The following is a 21,099-nucleotide window of genomic DNA, read 5'->3' as shown; positions in this document are numbered from 1 at the left end:
CTCTGACTGTGAGCTTCTAATAAAAGATTGCACTAGATGTGAGCTGACACTTGGTTATTTGCAGTCAGATTCCTAATACATGAAGTCTTGGATGCTTGAAGTTGTGTTGACTTTGAAGACTACTGAAAAACATTTAAATGGTAAAATTTTTTATTGGAGTTTTTTTTGTTTTTGTTTTTGTTTTTGTTTTTTTTTACCATTTTTTCAAGAAATAAGCAGGAAAAGAGGTAATCCTATTATGGAGACTTTGCTTATGGAGATTTTTTCAATACTTTGAGCCCTGAATAGATCAAAACATCAGCTTGATAGAGTAATGCTCTGTGCATTCTAGCCCTACCTTTCTCAGAGCAGTTTTCTAACTGAATGATTACTAGCAGTAGGTGTGTGCATGAGCTGGATATGATGCCAGAGCAGCTAGCCCCAGCTCTCATGACTGATGGTGTGCTGCTCCAAGTAGCCATTGGCATGGCACTTCCAGCTGTCTCCCCATCCCGTAAACCCATACATGATAGCCCCCAGTGAAATTTTATGGTGTGTTACAGCTTTACTATTTGAATCTCCAGGAATTCCAGACTGAAGTTCAGCTTTTCTTATTCAATTGGATGGATGATGGATAGCTTGATATTTCTGTTGGATTTCTGTTCAGATGTGATGTTTCTCTCTTGCCTGGTGCTTGGACCACAAATGGTCCACCGAACCTGATGCTTTCATTTCACTGTTGTAGTAATACCTTTGTTTCTGAAACAGAAAGCTTTAAGATGTAGCAACATTTATGATTCTAACATTGCAAAGTTATCACGATATGGTAAAAACAAATGTTGATTCATTTCAAGACCACAAAGGGGTTTCTTTAAAAGCCATGCTTATGTCCTGATTTTTACTCATTTTTTGTTGGCTTCTGGAAAATTCAACAAAAGGAACAGTGAGGACAGTAAAATATCAGTTAATACAGAGCTATTTTTATTCCAAACTTCTGTTCATTTATTATTATTATTATTATTTAGTTTGTTACATACTATCAAATGGTTTCACAATGTGACCCCTGATTTTGAAATGAAATAAATTAAATGTTAGTTAGTACTGATTAGTGGAATATTAACATGGATTTTTTTATTTACTAAAAAATCAGGAAATTAAAGTTCCCCTGGCAAACTTAATTATGTGTAATTGCACAGATATTACAATGGGGATCTCATTATATGATCATAGACCATCCTTGCAGCAGTACTAAATATTACAGTCCTTACTAATAATTGCAAGGAAAGTCACAGGAAAAGAGCCATTTGACCATAAAATAGTATCTGACTCAAGCTCTTGACAATACCTGACTGAAGAGTAGCGTTGAAGTTGGTACACTTCATTTCCATTATATCATTTTGAAAATATTATGTCACCTTGCTCGGTATGTTCCAGTTCTGTAATGAAAGACCGTTTTGTTCAAATACAGCTAAAATAAAAGAGCTTTTTGTCTATAGGATACCTAATCTTATTTCTGTCAGGCTTGCAGGATGACATCAATACTAACCTCACCAGATCTCCCAATTTTTGATAGATTTCTCTGAAAGAAAGGCTCTTATCTCTATTCTTGCGTAAATAAGACCTGAGGCTTAATTTCGAGTTAATAAAACTTCTTGCTTTTAATTTCTCTGCCTTTAAATAATAAACGCTTTCATCTTTTCCTTCCAAAATGAATTTCAATTAAAAGAAAAATAACCCCAAAAACATCCTTTAAAACAGCTGAGCAAACTGTGTTCAGATTACCCAAAAATATTCTCCTTTAGGCCAAAACTGAAGGTCTAATTGGAACCAGTCTTGCCTAGTTTTCTAAGCGAATTTAGCTTATGTAAAATAAAATAATACTCAGACTGGGACATTCCTTTTCCCTATTACATCTAGTATGTCTATCTTTTTTATTCTTCAAGAACATCTTGGACTCAAAGATTATGAATAGTAGATCCTGCCCATCTGCATACAAAAATAACCCCGCTGAGATGGTCTACAGATGGGTAAGTTATGTGAAAGGGAAACTTGTATACTTAGTTTTGATGTTATTAGTGCTAATATAACATTTGCCTTACTAGTGTTTCCCCTGTATTTGATATGGAGGTCACCACGTCACCATTTAATGGGTTTTTTATTTTTCTTACAGGGGGGTTTCAGACTAAAAAGGACAAATCTTTGCTTGATGTTTTACTCATTCTCATCTTCTTCTTCTTCCTGCTCTCTGCAGTGTTTCTTTGCCCAGGGAGAAAGGAAACAGAATCAGGCTCTTCTGTGCACTGTCCAGGTCAGCCTATTGCCCTAAACACCCCTCAAGTTCCTTTGTCTGACATTTCCTGTTACTTGGCTATGAGATTTTAAGGAAATATATCCACAAACTCTAAGCATAGGGACTTAGCAGGAATTTGGACCATTTGAATTTGGGCCTTGGGGTTAATTTTGTGTTGAGTTGCTTACAAGTGTCATACAATCCACGTGGTCTCAAGAGTCGTGCCTTTTCAGTAACGTAAAGTTCTAGTCTGTTTGGTAAATACATTGATTTACCCTTGCCTGTTATATATGGAGACAGATCTTACATAGGAGTTTTCACACTGTGTCTATATTTGAGGAAAAAAAATCCTATGTCATCTGAAGGGATTTCATGGTGAAGTATTAGATGAATAATGGCATTTAGCATTGTTCCTTTCAAAACTTACATTGTTATTGCACATGTTGGACCTTCTTTTGGTGTTAGTTGCACAGCCTGAGATTTAAGGAAATTAATAAATAATTTTCCAGTTTCAAAGTTTTAAAGAAATACTTAAAAATACTTGGGAAAAAGTATGAAAAAGCTAAATAATAACAATCTGATAGCAGTTAAGACACTTGCATAACTTCAGGCTTACTCAGGGGTTTTGAATATTTGAAGTTTCAGTACTGTCTGTCTCTTTTCTCTAGAGGTGGTGTTTGTCTCAATCAAGTCAATCAAATAAATGTTAAAGCACGGAATTTCTCTTTATCCATCTGACATACAAATTTTATTTTATTTTTTTCTTTAAGTAGCTACTCATTTAGAGGGCAATAGTCTCATGTAATATTCTAAACTAGAAGATAATTACTTCTTGAAAGAGTACCGTCTAATGAAAATGGTGACGTGAATATTTTCCAGGTAGAAAGGATTCACGCCCATAAGCTTGTGTGCATACATCAACTCACACTCAGAGGGGCCAAGTCGCTTTCAAAATGTAGCTGGTGATACTTTTCACTTCTTTTTTTTCCATCTAGATCAGATCTCTGTCAACAATAAAATCAGAGCATCTGACCTGATATGACAGTCACCGGAATCACAAAATTTCTTTTCAGACTATTTAAAGGGGGTAAAAATGAACTGATGACAAACCTACAGCTTCAGCATTTTTACTGTGGTCCATATCCATATCCATCTATAGCTATCTACAATTATTATGGCAGAAATCATATCCTCCTTCATGCTCCCTAAATTTCTGGGACAAAAATACAAATCTTTGATAGTTCATCATAGTTATGTGGTGGAAGAGAGTGATGGATGTGCATCCTGACTTGTTTGTCACCATAGTATTCTTCTAATGATAAAACTACTTTTTACCATTTGCTGATCAGCTTCTAATGGATTTCCTGAAGTGAAACATCAAATTTCTAGTTCTTTAAATACTGACTGAGCTGCAATATGATACTTTATAATTAAATTATAGATAACCTTTGGGAAGCATATAGTTATATAATAGAGGGTGTACAATACAGTGCAGTAGGGTATGTAACAGGATCCGCTTCCATTGTAACTCCATGGCTTGGATGAGGGCCTTACACATTAGCTCAACAGCTAAATTGGTCACAAATTGCCTGCTGATGCAAATAAAGTTGATATCCCAGCACTCTGTAAATGGAGAGGACAAATACAGATGGATCGGAGGCTGCGTGCTTAGCTACAGGTTGTTATATGTTGAATAATTACAACGTAATCCATACATTCAAAACATAAAGTTCACATGTGATATCTCAAGTATGCGTACGAACTTGTGCAGGGAGATGGAGATAGAGTATGTGGGACTTTGAGGACTGCTATGGATTTTTGTTCTTTTTATTGCAGAATGGCACTGTAGTCTGATATCGATCTTCTGGACTCTGTTTTATTAGGATTCTTAGTCCCTGTAGTATAAAGAGCAAGGAATAGTCTGTGTTTGGACAGAATTTCTTACGCTGCGTAGATCTCACTATCACAGCTCACTGATGTAGCAGCTATAATTACTCCACACAGTACTGAAGTAATGCAGCACTATTGCATCTGATGTGGAATGACTGTACAGGCTAAGCATCATTTTGCAGCTTTTATGCAAGGTGGCCCAAATGCTATAAAGGCACAGTCACTGTTCCTTTGCCAACATGCTGATAGTGTCATCATAAAAGAAAGTGGGCATTTATGGTACATCGTGACTTGGAGGCAGATTTTCACAAAGCCATTGAAACAGTTGGAGACGTATCAGCTTTGCATCTGATCTATTATTCACCACATTCCTGGATTACAAACAAAACAAAACAAAACAAACAAAAACAATAGAAAAGCCAGTTCTTGTTCAGCAAATGTGCCCCAGCCTTGCCAATCAATTGGGCTGTCTGAGAGCCTGATCTATAAAGGCAACATAGCCTGAACTGACCAGGAAAGTCTGACATCCCAGTCTCACGTTTGTTTTCAGCAGAATGGTTAACTCTTTCCATTTAGCTTTTACTATTTGTACAATGAGAATAGCAGTAGCTTTTTACCAAAGGAAATTGTGAGATTTGATTTGTTGATAGGTGTGTGCAAAAGGACTGTGGAATCATGGATCAAAGCTGCTAAATTAAAGGAAAATGTTGCTTATTTGGAGTTCTGGCAGTAAGGAATGACTGCTGAGCTGGGGAAACAGCTGAGATTCTTTGAGTATTGAAAAACTCCAGGAGAGCGCAGTATTCCTCTCCTTCTGTCTTCAGCATCTTCACCAGTAAATGTGCAGGGGTGAAGAGCATCCGCATGGTTCTTCTACATTTTTGTTGACCCCTGCTGATGTAAATCAAACACGCTGTCCTCCTGTTATCTTCAGATTTAGAAAACCTATTTTAATCACTTCATACAGGTACCTAATTTGAATCAGCCTGCCAAGCTGCAGGGCTCTTGTGCTTTTTTAATTGGCATCTTTCTTGTTACATTTGAACATAGTTGTAAAGACACCGCAGAACATGAGCAGAGAAAACTAAATCACCATTCCTGTTGGACTGGCAATGTGATTGTGTGTATGGCAGGGGAATCTGGAGGATATGAACGTGTTCTGAAGGAGACTACATGGAGGAAATCCAGTTCAGATATGTTGGCATGAGTGTTTCAAGGTCTTGCCCATAGTATCTGGCAAAGAGCTACAACAGAAATTTATCTGGAATTTTTAACACTAGTATGGTATCCTTACATTCAGCCTCAGACCCATGTAGGTTATTGCAATACATGGGATCAGGTGTTTTCACTTGGAATCAGTCTAACAACCTATCTATAATATCTATAATATCTGTAATATCTATAATATCTACAAGATCACTAAGAACCTCAAACTGTGTTTCTGATCTGCTCTTTCTGGATCAGCTGGAAGCTACAAGCTGGTTTATAAGAACAATTCTTGGTATTCTAGTAAAGCAGAGTCCCTGAAGGTGGTGATGAAACTGTGATGGGGCAAATAAGTGGAGTACGTAAAAAATAATGTGTTAACCCATCGCAAGGATGAGCTTGGTTCAGGTTCATTGAGTCAGTCTTGCTTAAATGTCTGTACAATTTGAAAACCAGCATTTATGAAGCTGCTGAAAGGCCAAATTCTTTCAAATGAAGCAGATCATAGCCTCAGGTGTGGTTGTACGACACCTCTTCCAGTTGTGGTTGCATATAAGATTTGTCTAAACTCACCAAGCTGGTGAGCCTGGGAACATAAAAAGGAGAGGAGAGAACAGGGCACTACAGAGCATGTTATTTGGCACTGAAGCACATTCCTTCCCTCTCAGTCTGTCATCCAGAATCTTGTCATGTACAACAAAGACTTGCACAGCCGTATCAGTTCTGGAGGACAGTTTGACTTTCCCTGTTTTCCATTTGCTCTTGAAGATCAGCATGTTCTTAGGGCTCTGAGCTGAAAAGACAGGTTTACAGAGAAAGAAAAGCAAGTGTTATCTTTCAGGCAGACCAGGTGGCCTGAGGTATAGCGAGAGACAACCCAACCCAACCTCTGCTGTCCCTGTGGTATGACAGGCATGTTCTTGAGCACACGTCATGTGCTGTGCATGGCCAAATGCAGGCTAGCTACTTATTCTTTCCTCTTTCTGCAGGTGAAACAAGTGCATTGGCACCAACCAATACTTGAGAGGAAGAGTGGTGGAAATGAGGGGATGGTGAGCAGACCAAAGAATGAACGTTAGCTTGTGGTAAGAATTCTGGAGTACTAAGACATTCTTATAATATCCTCGCTTTGGAGTAAACCTTATTTTTAAAATTGGAATTCAGAGACTGTTCATATTATTTAAACTGAATAGCAGTGTCTTGTGATTTTCATCAATTGGCTTTGATACAGACAACTCTTGATAAAATATTTATGTTCTTCCCATAACATTCCCCATCATATAACTCTGGGATTGGAAAACAAAGCACTTCATACGTTTATGGTGCTACTTGCCCATGGAACTATTGTTGGGCTCATTTTACAGATGGAAATACTGAGGCAGTGAGTGATCATTGGTCATTTGGCATGTGTACAGCCAGAACGAATTATATAGAGACCCACAATTAGAAAGAAAGTCTCCTGGAGCACCTTCTGCTTTCCTAACCTTACATACCCTTCAATAAGGTGAATGTGGTCATAAGTTCCAGACAAACAATACATAATGAGGCTAAGTTTTGCTGTATTTGAAGTAACTTAACTTGTAGAGCTGTTTCCACGTACTCCATATGTGCATTTAGCTAAATCTTACTGAAGGAGTTGAACTAAGTCACCTAATAGAGCTTTTTGCTCTTTATATTTTATTCTAAGGTAAGAAAGGCAGTGTTTTGATGAAGGTGTTAAAGAAAGTAACTATTTGAAAAAAATTGCTTGATTTTTTCTGTATTTACTGTACAGCTATATAAAAATGGGCTGTTTCTAAGCAAAATACAAAAATGTAGTAGCTATCAGTGAACAAAACTAATCGAATTCACCAGTCACCAGGCTGGTTAATATTATAAAGCCTGCACATGAATCATGAATATATGGTCAGCCTCAGGATACAAATCCATGAATCTAGGGAGTTTACCTGTCTTTTTAGTAAGCAGGCTATCCCTTTTTGATCACTACAATTTAAGCATATATTGCCTGATAATAAATATGATAATAAAAATGCGTTTGGGGAAGTAGGATGTTGTAATAGAGCTTTGGATCAAAAACAGATTCATTTTACTTAATTTTAGCCATCCTCCAGATCACTGCCTCACCTCTCCATGTTCTGTAGGCTCCCTCTTCATTTAGGGGCATGGGGAGCTGGGCAGAAGGGCTTTTTAGAAGTGCCTGTCTCTCCACCAGCAACAGGGAGAGCCTACACAACTGCTTCAGACGGAACGCTTAACTTTTAGTTGACTGCGAGTTACTCGAGGTAAATTCCCCATTAAGCATCAAGAGATTTGGATCCTCATTTGTTTGTCCACTGATTTTCCACATCCCTGGAGGCGTTCAAGGCCAGGTTGGATGGGGCCCAAGGCAGCCTGAGCTGGCGGGGGGCATCCCTGCCCACAGCATGGCACTGGAGCTGGGTGGGCTTCCAGGTCCCTTTCAACCCAACCATTCTGTGATTCTATAACTGTGATTCTGTGAATCTATGATTCATAGCATAGCCATGGCAATATCACTTAACTTTTTTTTTTTTTTTCCCTTGGACCCAGTTTTTCCAAGTAAAATAATAATTCCCTGCTGATGAAGTTGTTGGAGGAGCTTTGTCCGAGGGCGAAGTCCGGGCGCAAAATCTTGTTTTGCCACTTTCATGGTAAGAATCAACAGAATTCCTGTGACGACGTAAGTTTACGCATGACGAGAGGCAGGGCTGGGTGAAAATTATTATTTTGAAAGCAGTGTAGATATGAGAGTGTATAGTAAAAATGAATGAAGATGTAGCAGCGAGTGATTGCGTGCGTTGGCTCCCCGGTCTTTTGTCTGCACACCTTGCTCCCAGCCTTTCTCCATCCAAAGAACACGAGGAGTGGGGAGAGCGTGTGCGAAGCCAGCCCTCTATTTTAACTACCCTTGGCCTGTTTGGGAGAGCGTCGTGAGAGATTGATGTCTGCTCACGGAACACCGCGCGCCGGATGCGTTGCACCTGTTCAGACATAAGCACGCTATTACAGATGCTGGGGAAAAGGTTCTCGATCCACGCGGGGACGTATTTGGGGAGGGGGTGTCCGATTGTTTACAGGGTCCCTCCTCTCCGAGCCCCGCCGTCCCCTATTGTCTAGGGAGCCGAGCTCCGCGCCCGGCCCCGCCGCGCACCTCCCTGCCCGCAGCGAGCGGAGCCGGCGGGCGGCGGGGAGGAAGGTGCGGCGGGGCCGCCCCGGAGCCCAACCTGTTGCTGCGGCGGCCGAGCGGGGAAGGAGGGCCGTCGGCCGCCCCGGAGGAGGGCTTTGTCTGCGCCCGGCTCCGCTCCCCCCCGCCGCCGCTCCCGCTCCCTCTGCCCGCCCGCTCTCGCTCTCGCTCTCCCTCTCGCTGTGGTTTTTGTAAGGTAGGTTGCAGCGCGTGTGTGTGTACACAACATCGAGAGCAGGAAAATGGACTCATTAGGGAGGCAGGCGGTCGGGAGCGCTCGCGCTGTAGTGCCGGGGAGACGGAGGCTATGAGGAGGCAAACTGAGGACGGGGGAACAAGGTAGGCCAGCCAACTTTTGGAAAAAAACGAGGGGGGGCGGTGGGGGGAAGCCCGAGCCCCGCTCCGCTGCGCCCGGCGGCACTTCTTTCTCCGGCCCACCCGGGCTTTAATTTGGAGATGCAAGTTTGGCAGAGCCCAGTGCCAGCCCGCGGCCGGGACCACCGCGCCGAGGCCTGACCCCTGGAAACGTGCTTCCCCCCTCCACTTATCTCAGGGTGTGCCCCCTACGATTCACTTTAATCACTTTCTCTTTTTTTCTTTCTTTTTTTCCCCGATGGCGAAGGAAACAAATGCGTTTGTTTTCCAACACCGCTTCCAAGTAAATCAATATCTCGCACTCCTGTGAGCAGCCCTCCCCGCCCGGCTCGCCGCTTTCCTCCTCTGTTTATGCACTTCCATCTGTCCGTCCATATATCATCTCCTCCTTATTTACCGCTAAATGGGTTTTATTACTATTTGCCGACGACTTCTGCCCGCAGCGCCAGCGACGGGGGTGAACGGGGACTCTTTGTTGTGTGGCTATATGTCGGCTATAAGTTTGAAGTCCAGGCTCGTCATGCGTTAAAATAAAAGCAGAAAAGAGAAAGCGGAGAAAGCAGGTTCCACTCCTCCTGACAGGGCTTTATCCGGAGGTTTTGTTGTTTGTCTGTTTGCCTGCGGGGGCGGAGGGGGTTAATTCGGGTGATCGTACATCGACTTTTTCCTCTCGGGTATTTTTAACGTCTATTTTTCATTATTAGTATTTTTCCAGTTTCCTTTCCTGGGCAGAAAGGAGACGCAGATCGCAACTTTTGTCTCTTGGAGCTGATGTCACGTTATGGAGGCATCGCCGGGTTCGGAAGGACCCCAAACTTTGGCGGAGGGAGTTGGTATCCTCAGCTGCCCCCCACCCTCTGCTCCACGCTTCCGTCCGTGCCGGCAGGGACGGCAGGGGGAAGGGAGGGGATATTTTTTTACAGCAGTGGCAAATTATGAAATCTATCAAGCCATTTTGTCCAGCACGAGTAACTATTTATTTACCTTTTTTTTTTTTTTTTTTTTTTTTTTTTTAAATTTGAGCAAATATTCCTGCTTATTTGTCATTTCAGACCTTGAAGCTTTCCTCTGAATTAATCCTTATTGTATTTTATTTTATTTTTTTGTGGGTGGGGAGGGATGTGTGATGCATTTCGTCTCCCACTGAGCACTGTCGAGTTTTGGAGCCCAGATTTACTGTGGGTTCTCAGGGCTGCTCACAGTGATCCATTCGAAATGGTCCTTTTATGTGAGCTCCTGTCAGTGCTGGTGGAGGGCTGAGCTGCTGCTCTGCCGGTGACGGAGAGAGAGGAGAAAGGACAGAGGCAGCCGTGGAAGTGAGTTACATAAAATGTTCTGGAGAACCCGAAGTAATTATGTAAAATGGACGCTGATCGGTGGAGGTCTCTCCATAACAACAATCACCTTTTTAAAGAGAAAATAATTTATTTAATAGCAAGAGGGCTGACTTCTTAAAAAAAAAAAAAAAAAAAAAAAAGCATTAGGCCTTCCTCTTAGCACAAAGAAGTGCATAGAGCAGTATTCCCAACCCACCTGGGACTGCTTCGGAGATCCTCCGAAACCTTCAAATCCTTTAAAAATATTTCTTAAAAATCCCTCTTTTATTTTATTATTTTATTTTTTTTTGCAGCCAGTGCAAACTTCTGCTGCCAACAGGTTTTTGTGGCTGTTGTTGCACTGTTTTTCTCGCTGTCCTTTAACTTGCAGCTCCCCGGTTGCAGCTGAAGTGCCTCCCCGCTGAACAAACTAAGTTAATTGAAATCCAGAGCAGCACATCTATTCACTGGCACGACAACCGCTCAAACTACTTGCTCCATTTTATCCAAAGCTTTATTCCAGAACCTGAGCGAAACTTTTCAAGGTTTTCTCTATCTCTGTGCCAAGAACTGGTGGCTTGTCTCTTAGCTGAGGAATGGCATTCATTGATAGCTTTTTTTTTTTTTTTCCCCCCTTTTTTTTTTCTTTCTCTTTTTTTCTTTTCTTTTTCTGCTTTTCACTCAGGCTTCTACATTAATACTTTGCTGATAGAATTCCAGTGCACTCATGGCTTTGCACTGCCTCTCCTCCCAGAGCTCAGACCTCCAGCTCTGAAGCTGGGATGTGGGGTCCCAAAGGCACTGTGGTCACCTGCAGAGGGACAGCTGATGTGGCCCCAGGAGGGGTGGCTGTGGGTTCTCTGGGGATGTTCCCTGGATGGATGGCAGTACTTTTGGGCTCCTGGTGTGTCTTCTGAACTTGCGCAGGTGGGCGGCATCCCACTGGAGGGCAGCAATCCTGTCCCTGGGGGTCTCACCCTTTAGCAGAAGCCAAGCCTCACCTTAATGTTTCAAATAACTTTTAGAATGACTGTGATATATCTCTGCATTTTAGAACACCCCTACAGGGAAAGAAACATTTGAGCGTAGAAAGAGTTGGAATAGGAGAAATGTTTTTCTGTATGCACCAAAGTCTCTTTAATCTTAAAAACTTTTTTCAGTAGAAGAAATCAATTTACTTTGAAATGGCTTATTCTTAAAAGAAAAAAAAAAACAAAACAAAACTCTTTGCCCTTTTGATGGCGCAAAGTCCATCTGCAAACTGGGCACAACGGCAAAGGCTGCAGCATGCTTCAGTAAACTTCAAACCAGCGTGCGATGCTGGGGCTGGCACCCAGCGAGTCCAAGCCCCGGGACGGTGTGGTCTGCAGGGCCGGTGCTCCTGGAACTGCCTGGCTCTGGGTGTGCGTTGTGCGGTGCAGAACAGACAGTGATCCAGCACCCCCACACCAAGGTAGTGCCCCGGAGTGGTGGTTTTGTGCCACGCCGTGTCCTGTGGCCAGAATCAGTTTGGAGCGGGGCTGCGTGTGTGCTCCTGTGAGACAGAGCGAGGCAGCTGGGGCTGTGTGTGTGTCGGTTTGGGCTGCTGTTTGTTGTGGGTTTGCTGGTTTGTTGTTTTTTTTTTTTTTCCCCAAATGAGGCCAAAAATGGGGAATAAGGCGGTCAGATCCAAATACCAAACAAATAGCGAGCCAAATTAATTTTAATAGTGGAGGATTTTGCTTTTCTCTTACAGGAGGAAAAAATACAGGGTTTGTTTATTTTGATAAAGGCAGTTGTAGCAATTTCCTGAGTTGGATATATCATTATTGTAAATATTGCTCATGGTTCTCTTATTTTCACATTTTCTTCATAGGCCCGGCTTATTCATAAGGGAAAACAGCTGCAGAAAATTAGAAAAATGCATTATTATTTATATAAAACTTTGATGTAAATAGGGAACAGTGTCCCCCACTACAGATTTCTGTGGGATGGCTTACAAATCCCATACAAGAAAGATTACGGTCTTACATAAATTGTTATTTAAATCATTTCAAGAGAATCCCGTTTGTTTTTGCAGGCCATATGAGTCTTTAGCAGCACGGTTTGAATAGGACTTCTGTTTAGAAATGGATGGCATGCTGTGGCCTTCCAGATCTGAGCCGGTTTCACTCCTGTCCCATTTTATAGGGCCCTTTTACAGGGTGATCTGTGTGGTAAAGAGCTCCGCCTGAAAGAGATTTGTAAATGTTGATGGAAAATTAAACACTGAAATTTAACTTCAGGTTACTTCATCGGTTTAGTTTGGTTTGGTTTTTTTTTCTTTAGCAAAACTTTCAGAAAACCCAAGCCCTTTATAAACGTTTTTTAAGATTTTTTAAAATGAAATAATGCACTGGAAATAGTTGTTTTTAAACAATAACTTGTTCCCTCTGTAGAGTCGGCAAGTTCAGTCCGTGCTGCAGAGAGAAAAGGATGGCAAATCAAAGTGAAACTGACTTCATTGATTGCTTGAGGGTGGCCCACGAAAATTCTGAAAGTAAACAAACAGCATCATCTATGGAAAATAAATTGGCTTTTCATTCATCTGGCCATTCCAATAATCCCAGCTCCTCGTGGTAAAGAGCAGTGCATAACTGTGCACGAAGTTTGAAAGTATCGTGGTAATATTTGTACAGTCTTAACTTGAGCAGATTTACATGGCTTGTTCAGAATTTCAGTAAGGAGTGAATAAAGGCAAAAGCTTTCGTCTGGGACAGTTTTTGCTCTGACAGTGTTGCCTGTGTTCCTTGCTATTATTTCTCTTACAAGTTAGCAGTTGGTTCTGACAGCAGCAATCCAGTCCTCTTTAAGAGGTAAGTGGCATTTTGGAATGCTTACTTCCACTCCACATTTCCACGTTTGTATGGCTCAGGTGTCCTGTTTCCCCATGTCCCATGAAAGCTTTTTGCCTGTCTGTACTGGTGGCAGCTCAGTCTGGGAGCTGCTCTGCTGGTGTGGTCACTGGGGTGGACATGACGCTGGTGAGACGCTGCTGGTGGCCCCACATCTGCAATGGAGTGGGAAGGAAACAAGCCCAGCTTCTGCCCCATACATAGCAGCCTCTGTGTCTTGAATAGTTAAAGTACAGCAGCGACGGAATGGGCTGGTTAGATAGGGCTGCCTCTAAAAAATATGCTGTTCCTATGATGGCTGGGGTTTGGCTTTGGTGAGGCGAGAGTGTTGGGTCACAGCCTGCCCTGTGGGGCAGATGCTCACAGTAGGAAAAAGCAAGCCAGTAACGGAGCCGGCACTAGGTGGCACTATGGAAAGAGAGGCCACCGAGCGTGCAAGCACAAAGAGCGAAATGTGGTGGTGCCAAGCAGGGGTCCCTTCCCACCAGCCCCGGGGAAGGCAGGTGTTAGGGCTGCTAGGGCTGCAGTCTGACCTCACTTGCTCTGCTGCAACCCGGCTCTGCTCCTCAAAGCCCCTTAGCAAAAAGAAGCATTCCACAAGAAGCGAGTTCTGCCAATTCAAGCACTGGCAGCGTCTTCAGCACTTCGTTCTTAGTGCAGTGCTATACACCTTTCCTTGTGCTGTTGCGAAGTGAGCACGGACTCCATTCTCCAGCCAGTTTGCATGAGTGTTAACAGCAGTACAAAAGCTGAGCTCAAACCAGCACATACTTCCTCCAGCTTGATACTAGCTTGAATATTGCCACTATATACTGTTGTATTGAAAATCCTTCATGACTGCCGTGAAGAGGAAAGGAAACCTGAAGGGGCAGGGCAGGGCGTGTGACCCTTTGCAGAGCGTCTGTGCTCTATCTGTTGGAAACATTTGGCAGGACAGAAGTATTGCCATTCTGTAAGTCACGTCTGTAGATGACCTCTTAATGTTATGCTTCCGTAGTAAATTTATCTTGGGGTTGTGGTGGAGCTAAAAATGCAGGCAGTATGGTACCATTTGATTCTGAGGTAAACATAGCATGGAAAGTACTGGCTTTTTTTTTTTTTTTTTTAATTTTTTTTTTTTTCTATTTTTCCCAACCAAAAGACTTACTTTCTAATATTTTACTTCTCTGATCATTGACAGCTGAAGGTATGATCCATCTCTTGCAGATACAGAAGTGAGACTGGGAAAGTTGCCTTATGGACTTCAGAGTTTTCCTTTCAGCCAACTGAAAGTTAATTATTGATTTCTCTTCCCTCTCCAGGGTTCCCTATGCCGTTTACTCTGGCTAGAAAGTTGGTGGTCACAGTGCTGGAATTTGGGAGTCATGGCTATATGGCAACATGGGACTTTGTGTTCAGGCAGTCAGGAGCAGATTAGATGGAGGATGATATGGGAAAGAGTGAAAAAAGATGTTGGTAAAGCTTCTCTAAGCTTTTATGCAGGGTGGACGTAGAGACTGTTCTTCATGGCTTTGGCTCCTAGAAATTTTGATAGCTAAGTGAGTCACTGGTGTTAGTGACAGAGAGGAATGCTGACAATAAAACAAAACCAAACAAGCTAACGGCCCCCCAGACTCATTGTTTAGGCTCAGGCACAAGAAAACCATGTTTAACTGCTACTGTGCTCCCTCTGCTGGCTCTGCAAAACGAACGAATGCAATTCCCAGGAGACTCAGCCACGCCTGCCAGGACAGCACCCTGCAAAAACTGGGGTTAAGTAAGCAGATGGCTTCGAGCTCTCTTCTTCTCCTGTATTAGCAGGAGAAGCCTTCATACAAAGTGTGCTACAGCCTTATATACTTGGCATGACACACTGAGCATGGTCATGAATTCTCAGTCCACTAACTCAGACTTCTTTTGCTTTGTTTCCAGTCTCGCTTATATTTGATAGGCGTTTTTTTTTTCTGCCTTTCCCAAAAGTTTGAATTTTCCATTTTACTGCTGCTTCCTCTAGGATTCTTCCCCTCTGAAGGAGTTTTAGATATGTTCTTGTCGGTGCTTTTATCGTCCTTTACAGTGTATGTAGGATCTGAAGAAGCCTGGGTGCAGCTAAGGCTTTGGCTGTTTCCAACTCTCTCTGTCCCAGTTAAATCTGCCTGTCAGCTCTGTACCGCTGTGCCCACTTCATCCTGGCCTTTGGCGTGAATAGCGGCTGTTTTTTCGGGATGCTCTCGAACATCCTTCCTCGTTGTGATGCATCTGTATTTCTTTTCCAAACATAGACCCAATTGTTTCATATGTTCCCTGCACTGTGCGTTTTCCCCAGTAGATCTGTTTTTAAAATCCAGCGTTTTGTACTTTCATACTATGAAACACTTTGAAGTTCCGGATAAGGCTGAGTGGTGGAGAAAAAAGCTGGAGAGAGCTTTATTAATTCCATTAGAATATTTGGAATGTGTGGAAGATTCCTGACACAGTAATTATATAGTGAAATACTGTGCTGTATTTCCCGTATTTTTCACCCCTGAGGACTGTCATAATGAGGAACCTCATCTTGCAGCCATAGGCATGTTGGTGGGAGTTGGCCTTGCTGAGTTGCAGCAGGACTGGGCTCGAGTTCTCCGTGTAGAACAGTGAAAAGTTTCCTCTCTGTGAGTCTCACGCTGCCCATCTAGGTGGCTGCTTATTAAATCCTTACCCAGTAGGGACAATAAACCAAACAGCCTGGTGGGTAGCTAATTGGCTGGAGTGACTCAAGCCACATATAAATCTCATTTGTACTCAGAACATTGACTCTCTCTGGCCTCATCGGTCTTCCTAGTATTCATTTGTTTGGAGATGGCCAGAATAGAATACAAAGAAAATCATTCCTTGCTCTTCTTTCTCAGCGTGTCTCTTAGGGTGCACATGGGATGATTCTCCGTTATTTCCCTTGCATAGACCCTGCACTTTAGGAACCCATCCTCCTGTAACATAAAGCAGGGAGCTGGGCCCCATGTGGGCAGCCACAGCAGAGACATCAGGAAAGAGGAGCAGCGCCGAGAGCAGCTCACCCTCCACCAGGTCCCTTGCCATGAGGAATCGTAGCAGGGGTTGGTATGGAGATGACTTGCCCTCCTGCTGTACCTGCTTTGGGGATAAATAGAGAATTCAGCGCCTGGGGCTACCAATCTGGCACCTTTTGCTAGTACTAAGCTAATGATGTGATTAGGACCAATACACGTTTTCAGCAAAGGCCCGGCCTCTGCTGACTCACGGCGAACTGCTTGAAGCCCAAACACTGTTTTGTTTTTTTCCAGCATTTCATAAAAACGCTGCTTTTATTTTCCTTTCCGAGCCACGGCCAAGTTCTGAAAGCTTCAAAACCTGCTCCAACCAGATAGTAAAAGTGCGTTTTTAAGATACTGACGTTTCCTAAATGAGTTGGTCTTTTCTGAGCTATATCAACTTCAAATCATTTATCCACTAAGTCAGTCGAGCTCAGCCTGAAACATTTTGCTGCTGTGAAAGCAGCTGCTCCTGAATGAGGTTAAAAGCCAGTTGTGCTCCTGCAGTACATTTGGCTTTGCTATACTTTGTGCTCGGCAAGAGAAAGCTCAGGCTTTTTCTCTGGTGCAAGGCTTTTTTTTCCTGCTAATCTCGGAGTCCCTTTTTACAGGAGACGGGATCCCATTCAAAGCTTTTCATAATAGTTTTTAGGCAATTTTTTTTAACCTATGTACAAAGATGTTAAATATTTTATTCAGCACGGAGGCACGGAGCAGTATGGGAAATGGCAATGAGACTGCAGTGTAGTAGCTGGAGCAATGTATGCGAGTACGTAGGTACTAGAAAGGATAACCCACTGATGATGGATGCAGAAGTCTTATTCTGGTTATAGTTTATTTTCCAATTTTCAACAAGTCTCCCCATTTCTCAGTTTCTCAGTTCTATGTCTTCAAGATAGGGATAATGACATTTATTTCTGAGAGCAGTTGGGAGATTGGTAGCCACAGCTTTATCAACTAGTTTTAACATTTCAATAATCTCTCCCTCTCTACTTTTTATCCTATTGCCCTAGAAGTGCATTGCAGCCTTTTTCTTTACCTTAATGGGGTTTCCTTAGTCAAGTTTTTGAACGTGTAGTCTTTCTCACAGAATCATAGAATCATAGAATAGGTTGAAAAGGACCACAATGATCATCTGGTTTCAACCCCCCTGCTATGTGCAGGGTTGCCAACCACCAAACCAGGCTGCCCAGAGCCACATCCAGCCTGGCCTTGAATGCCTCCAGGGATGGGGCATCCACAGCCTCTTTGGGCAACCTGGAGGTTCTCTGGCACGTCCAAGCAGAACGTACACCTGAGGTCCTGCTTGTTGGTTTTTTTTGGTGTTTTTTTTTTTTTGGAGAGTTTTTCTCCACATGGAGACAAGTGTTGGAATTTGCTTCAGTGGTAGAGATGGCAGTAACTGTTTAGCCCTACGCATGCAGACTGTACCATCTCAGGTGAATTTTGAATGAGTTGTGAGCCATATATTGCTACTGCAGTCATCCTTAGATTGCCCCTTACCAAATTACTGTTAGCAACAGAACTGGCCCAGGTGGAGTGAGAACCATCTTGTCTAGATCACTTCTGTATCCACCAGCCACAGGGACAAGTTCATTCTGCTACCAAACAATTTTCACTTCACATCTTTTTTTTTTTTTTTTTTTTTTTTTTTTTAATTTTTGAGGGAAAAGAAAAGGAAAATAAAGAGGAAATGAGTTAAAATGAGCATTTCTGGAGTTCTCTGTTTGAGACTGGTTGTTTAGAAGCATTGTTGATTGAAAGCTTTAAAGGGTTATTGAAATCTGGTTGAGTGATGTTACTACAGAACGCTGGCTTCTATATGGGAGAAAGATACATGTGGAGCATTTAGGAGAGGGGGTTGGGACAATGTGAGCAATAAAAAATAAAAAATGAGACACAGGCAGGGGGCAGAGCTGCTCAAAGAAAATGAGGACAAAAAGTCTGAAGTTCATGCAAAAAGAGGGGCTATCTTGGTCTCACTGGCAGGAAAGGGAAGAAATGTTAGCAGAGGGGTTTGGTTTGAACCGAACCACAGTGGGGGTGGGATGAGGCCATGGCTCTTCTCTTCTCCCTCAAAGGAGCGGTGAACTGGAATAATCATCATACAGCAGTTATCTTGAAAGGACCGTGCTCTTGGGATAAGGAATTCCATGTGAAATTTCTGGATGTCTGTGTATCTGCTCAAAAGTTTATGGTTCATGTTTTGCCTTAAGTTATGTTTGTGTAGAAGTGGAGTAATTGCTTAAAAACTAGAAGGATCAGCACTGAGCTGAGAGCCAACTTTAGCTTAGTATTTGTAGCTTACTGTCTGTAGTTGGCATCTATCTGAAGCAGTAAAGATGATGCATGGTACTCTACAAATGATCGTGGCCAGGATAGAAGCTTTCTCTGGGACGACACTGCTGAATTTGACCTCATTTTTGCTGTTTTCAATACTGTTTCCCCTGTGGCAGCACACATAGGTGTATTAAAAAGATTCTTACCAGATTGTTCCTTGAAATTCAAGCTTACGAGGTCCGATGAAAATGCTTGCTTTCAAGGTGTTGGTGATTATTCTCATCATACTCAGGCAAAACCTGCAAATAATTTAACATCCACAAGGTGCTTTTTTGTTGCTGATCATTTTGTTGTTGTGAAAGTTTAAACCTAAAACCCTCATGGGATTGTTCTTTTATTTTTTGTTTTTGTTTTGTTTTGCTTTGTTCTCATTGCCCAAAGGAGAGAAGTGCCAGTTCTGTCTAAGTCATTCCTGGGCTTTTTAGGTAAAGGAGTGCCACCAGTAGTTCCCAGCAGTGAGCAGTGAGCAGCTGAGTTCATCTAGGGAAGGGAATGCCTACATAAGATTCCAGGACAGTTTAGCCACATATGGCTGCTGATATGGATGAATAACACTTGATGTTTCTGAAGAAACATATTCAGATATCTCACAGTGTTCAACAAAAGTAATCAGTTTAGTTTTGCTTAGCTCCAGTAGCTGAGTTAATGTTATGATTTCAGTTTCTTAAATCAGGAACTATCGAGGCACGGGAGAGAAAGAGGAAGTGATGCCTTCCTTCCTTCCTCAGTTTATTGTATGAGCAGATAGGACCTGGAAAAGTAAAGACCATGTTCCATGGACAAAGGAAGCTCAAATGAGTCTTGACCATATTAAAATTGTTAATACTTTTTTTACATCACTGTGGTGTCATAATGCAACTTCTTTGCCATAGAAGTCTTGTACTTTCAGAGTGAGATAAAAAGACTCTACTGTAACTGGAAATCAAGTCCAAACGCATTTAATGTGCCCACATGTCTTACTTTTAACAGTGGAATTTAAAAAAAAAAAATGTTATTTTGTTTGCTTATTGTATAATTATTTATTATTACTGTTAGCTCAGTTAGTATAACTTTAAAGACTTGTAAGCAACAAGTAACTTTTGTTTTCCAGTTGGCTTTGCCACATTGAGATCTGTCCCAGTAAGGTACTGAGTTAGATTTGATTCTGCCCTAGAAAGAGGTGTTTGAAAATGGTACCAATATGTCACCTCTATATGCACATTAATAGTTATAGGGGAAGATTACACCTTGCTGAATTAAGCAGTGGTGTTGCTGGCTTCATGAAACAGTCGTAAGAAGGAGGCTGAAGCTCTGTATTGCAAATAAAGACAAAAGTACAGTCCAACAGTCATGTTCTGGGCTTCTTGTGTGTATAGCTGCTTGTCTGCATCACTGCTGGTAAGCTCTATGGGAGCTGCAGTAAGTAAGAGAGAGGATTGCCCCTCAGGGTTCTTTGGACACACATATTTGAAGAGGATTGTTACTTGTCTGTATAAACTGTCAGTGGAAACGAGGCATATGCAAGTAATAATGGAAGCTTGCAAGTACTGGATTTGGGCAGAGCACAGATGTATTACTGCTGAGGCATTTGTGAGGGAAAGAACAGAGCTGTTTGTACATTCAACCTGAAAACTGTGCAGCAAATAGCTGCATTTAACTTTTTATTTCCTGAGAATGAGATTCAAATCTGAATTCTTGAAAACTTGCAGGCAAGTTTTCATTTTGTTCTTCTTTCCAATGTCTCAAATGCCAAATTTAATGTTTACTGATTGGAAGGATGGCAACAGAAAGTTTTATTAGCCAGCACAATTAATACTTACTCCTTTTGAGAGCCAAATTCATCTAGTTTAGTATGTTTACAGAAGAAAAGGCTGGAATGCACAGCAAGGCTTTTTCTTTATCAGACACATGTGGACTTACCATCACTGGATATATTTGCGAGAGATGCTCTAACAAAGAGCACTCCTCAGGCATATCTCATATTTCAAGAATCAAAGGGCAAAGTGAGTGAATGTCCCTTCTAGGAAATGGATGAACCAGCTTTTTAATATGCAATCTCCAATTGCAGTAATCCTCAAGAAGCTTATAAAAGCCAGGATGGAGTCAAAAGCCGTCCTCTTGTTAACCTCCAGAAGGACACAAAGAGCTTTGGATCTCAAGGCTGGTCTGGATGCCAAATGCACTCCTTAAGTACTCTCAGATTGTCTCAGCGTGCCATAACTTTTGGTAGATAAAATATGGTTCATCCAGGAGATGAAGAGACCAGGTTTACTGGGAGAATTCCCACTCAAGAGAGGCTGATCAAGCTGCTTTGTACAGGGAAGCCAATAAATGCCGTATTTGTTTGTTAGTTTTCTCTCACTGGAGGTTTTTCCCTGCTATCCTTTCATTTATGCATAATGACCCCATTTCATAGATTGAATGGTCTCTGAGATTTGTTTGCCTCTGCTTGTAGCAATGGTCCTATGAGAGGCGTTCCTCAGGACAACTGCATTTGAATGCTCACACCTTTTAGGACACTTAGATCCGGTTTACCTTCTGAACTCAGATGTAGGGAAATTCTGCAGATTACATGCTTGCCTCTGCTTGCTATCTCAATAAAAACCAGCAACTTTGTTTCCTC

General features: G+C 42.2%; 1 long non-coding RNA gene across 1 annotated transcript in view; it reads left to right on the top strand.

Moving 5' to 3' along the window:
- Window positions 1-8,882: 8,882 nt before the first annotated feature.
- The window catches only part of LOC306945478, an 82,732-nt gene continuing 70,515 nt past the window's right edge, over window positions 8,883-21,099 (top strand). The window contains exon 1 of the long non-coding RNA XR_013792584.1: window positions 8,883-8,906. This is a non-coding gene — a long non-coding RNA (uncharacterized lncRNA). The remainder of the gene's footprint in view (window positions 8,907-21,099) is intronic.

This window comes from Tetrao urogallus (assembly GCF_951394365.1).
Source record: "Tetrao urogallus genome assembly, chromosome: 1".
NCBI lineage: Eukaryota > Metazoa > Chordata > Aves > Galliformes > Phasianidae > Tetrao > Tetrao urogallus.
This window is presented reverse-complemented; position numbering and strand designations above follow the sequence as displayed.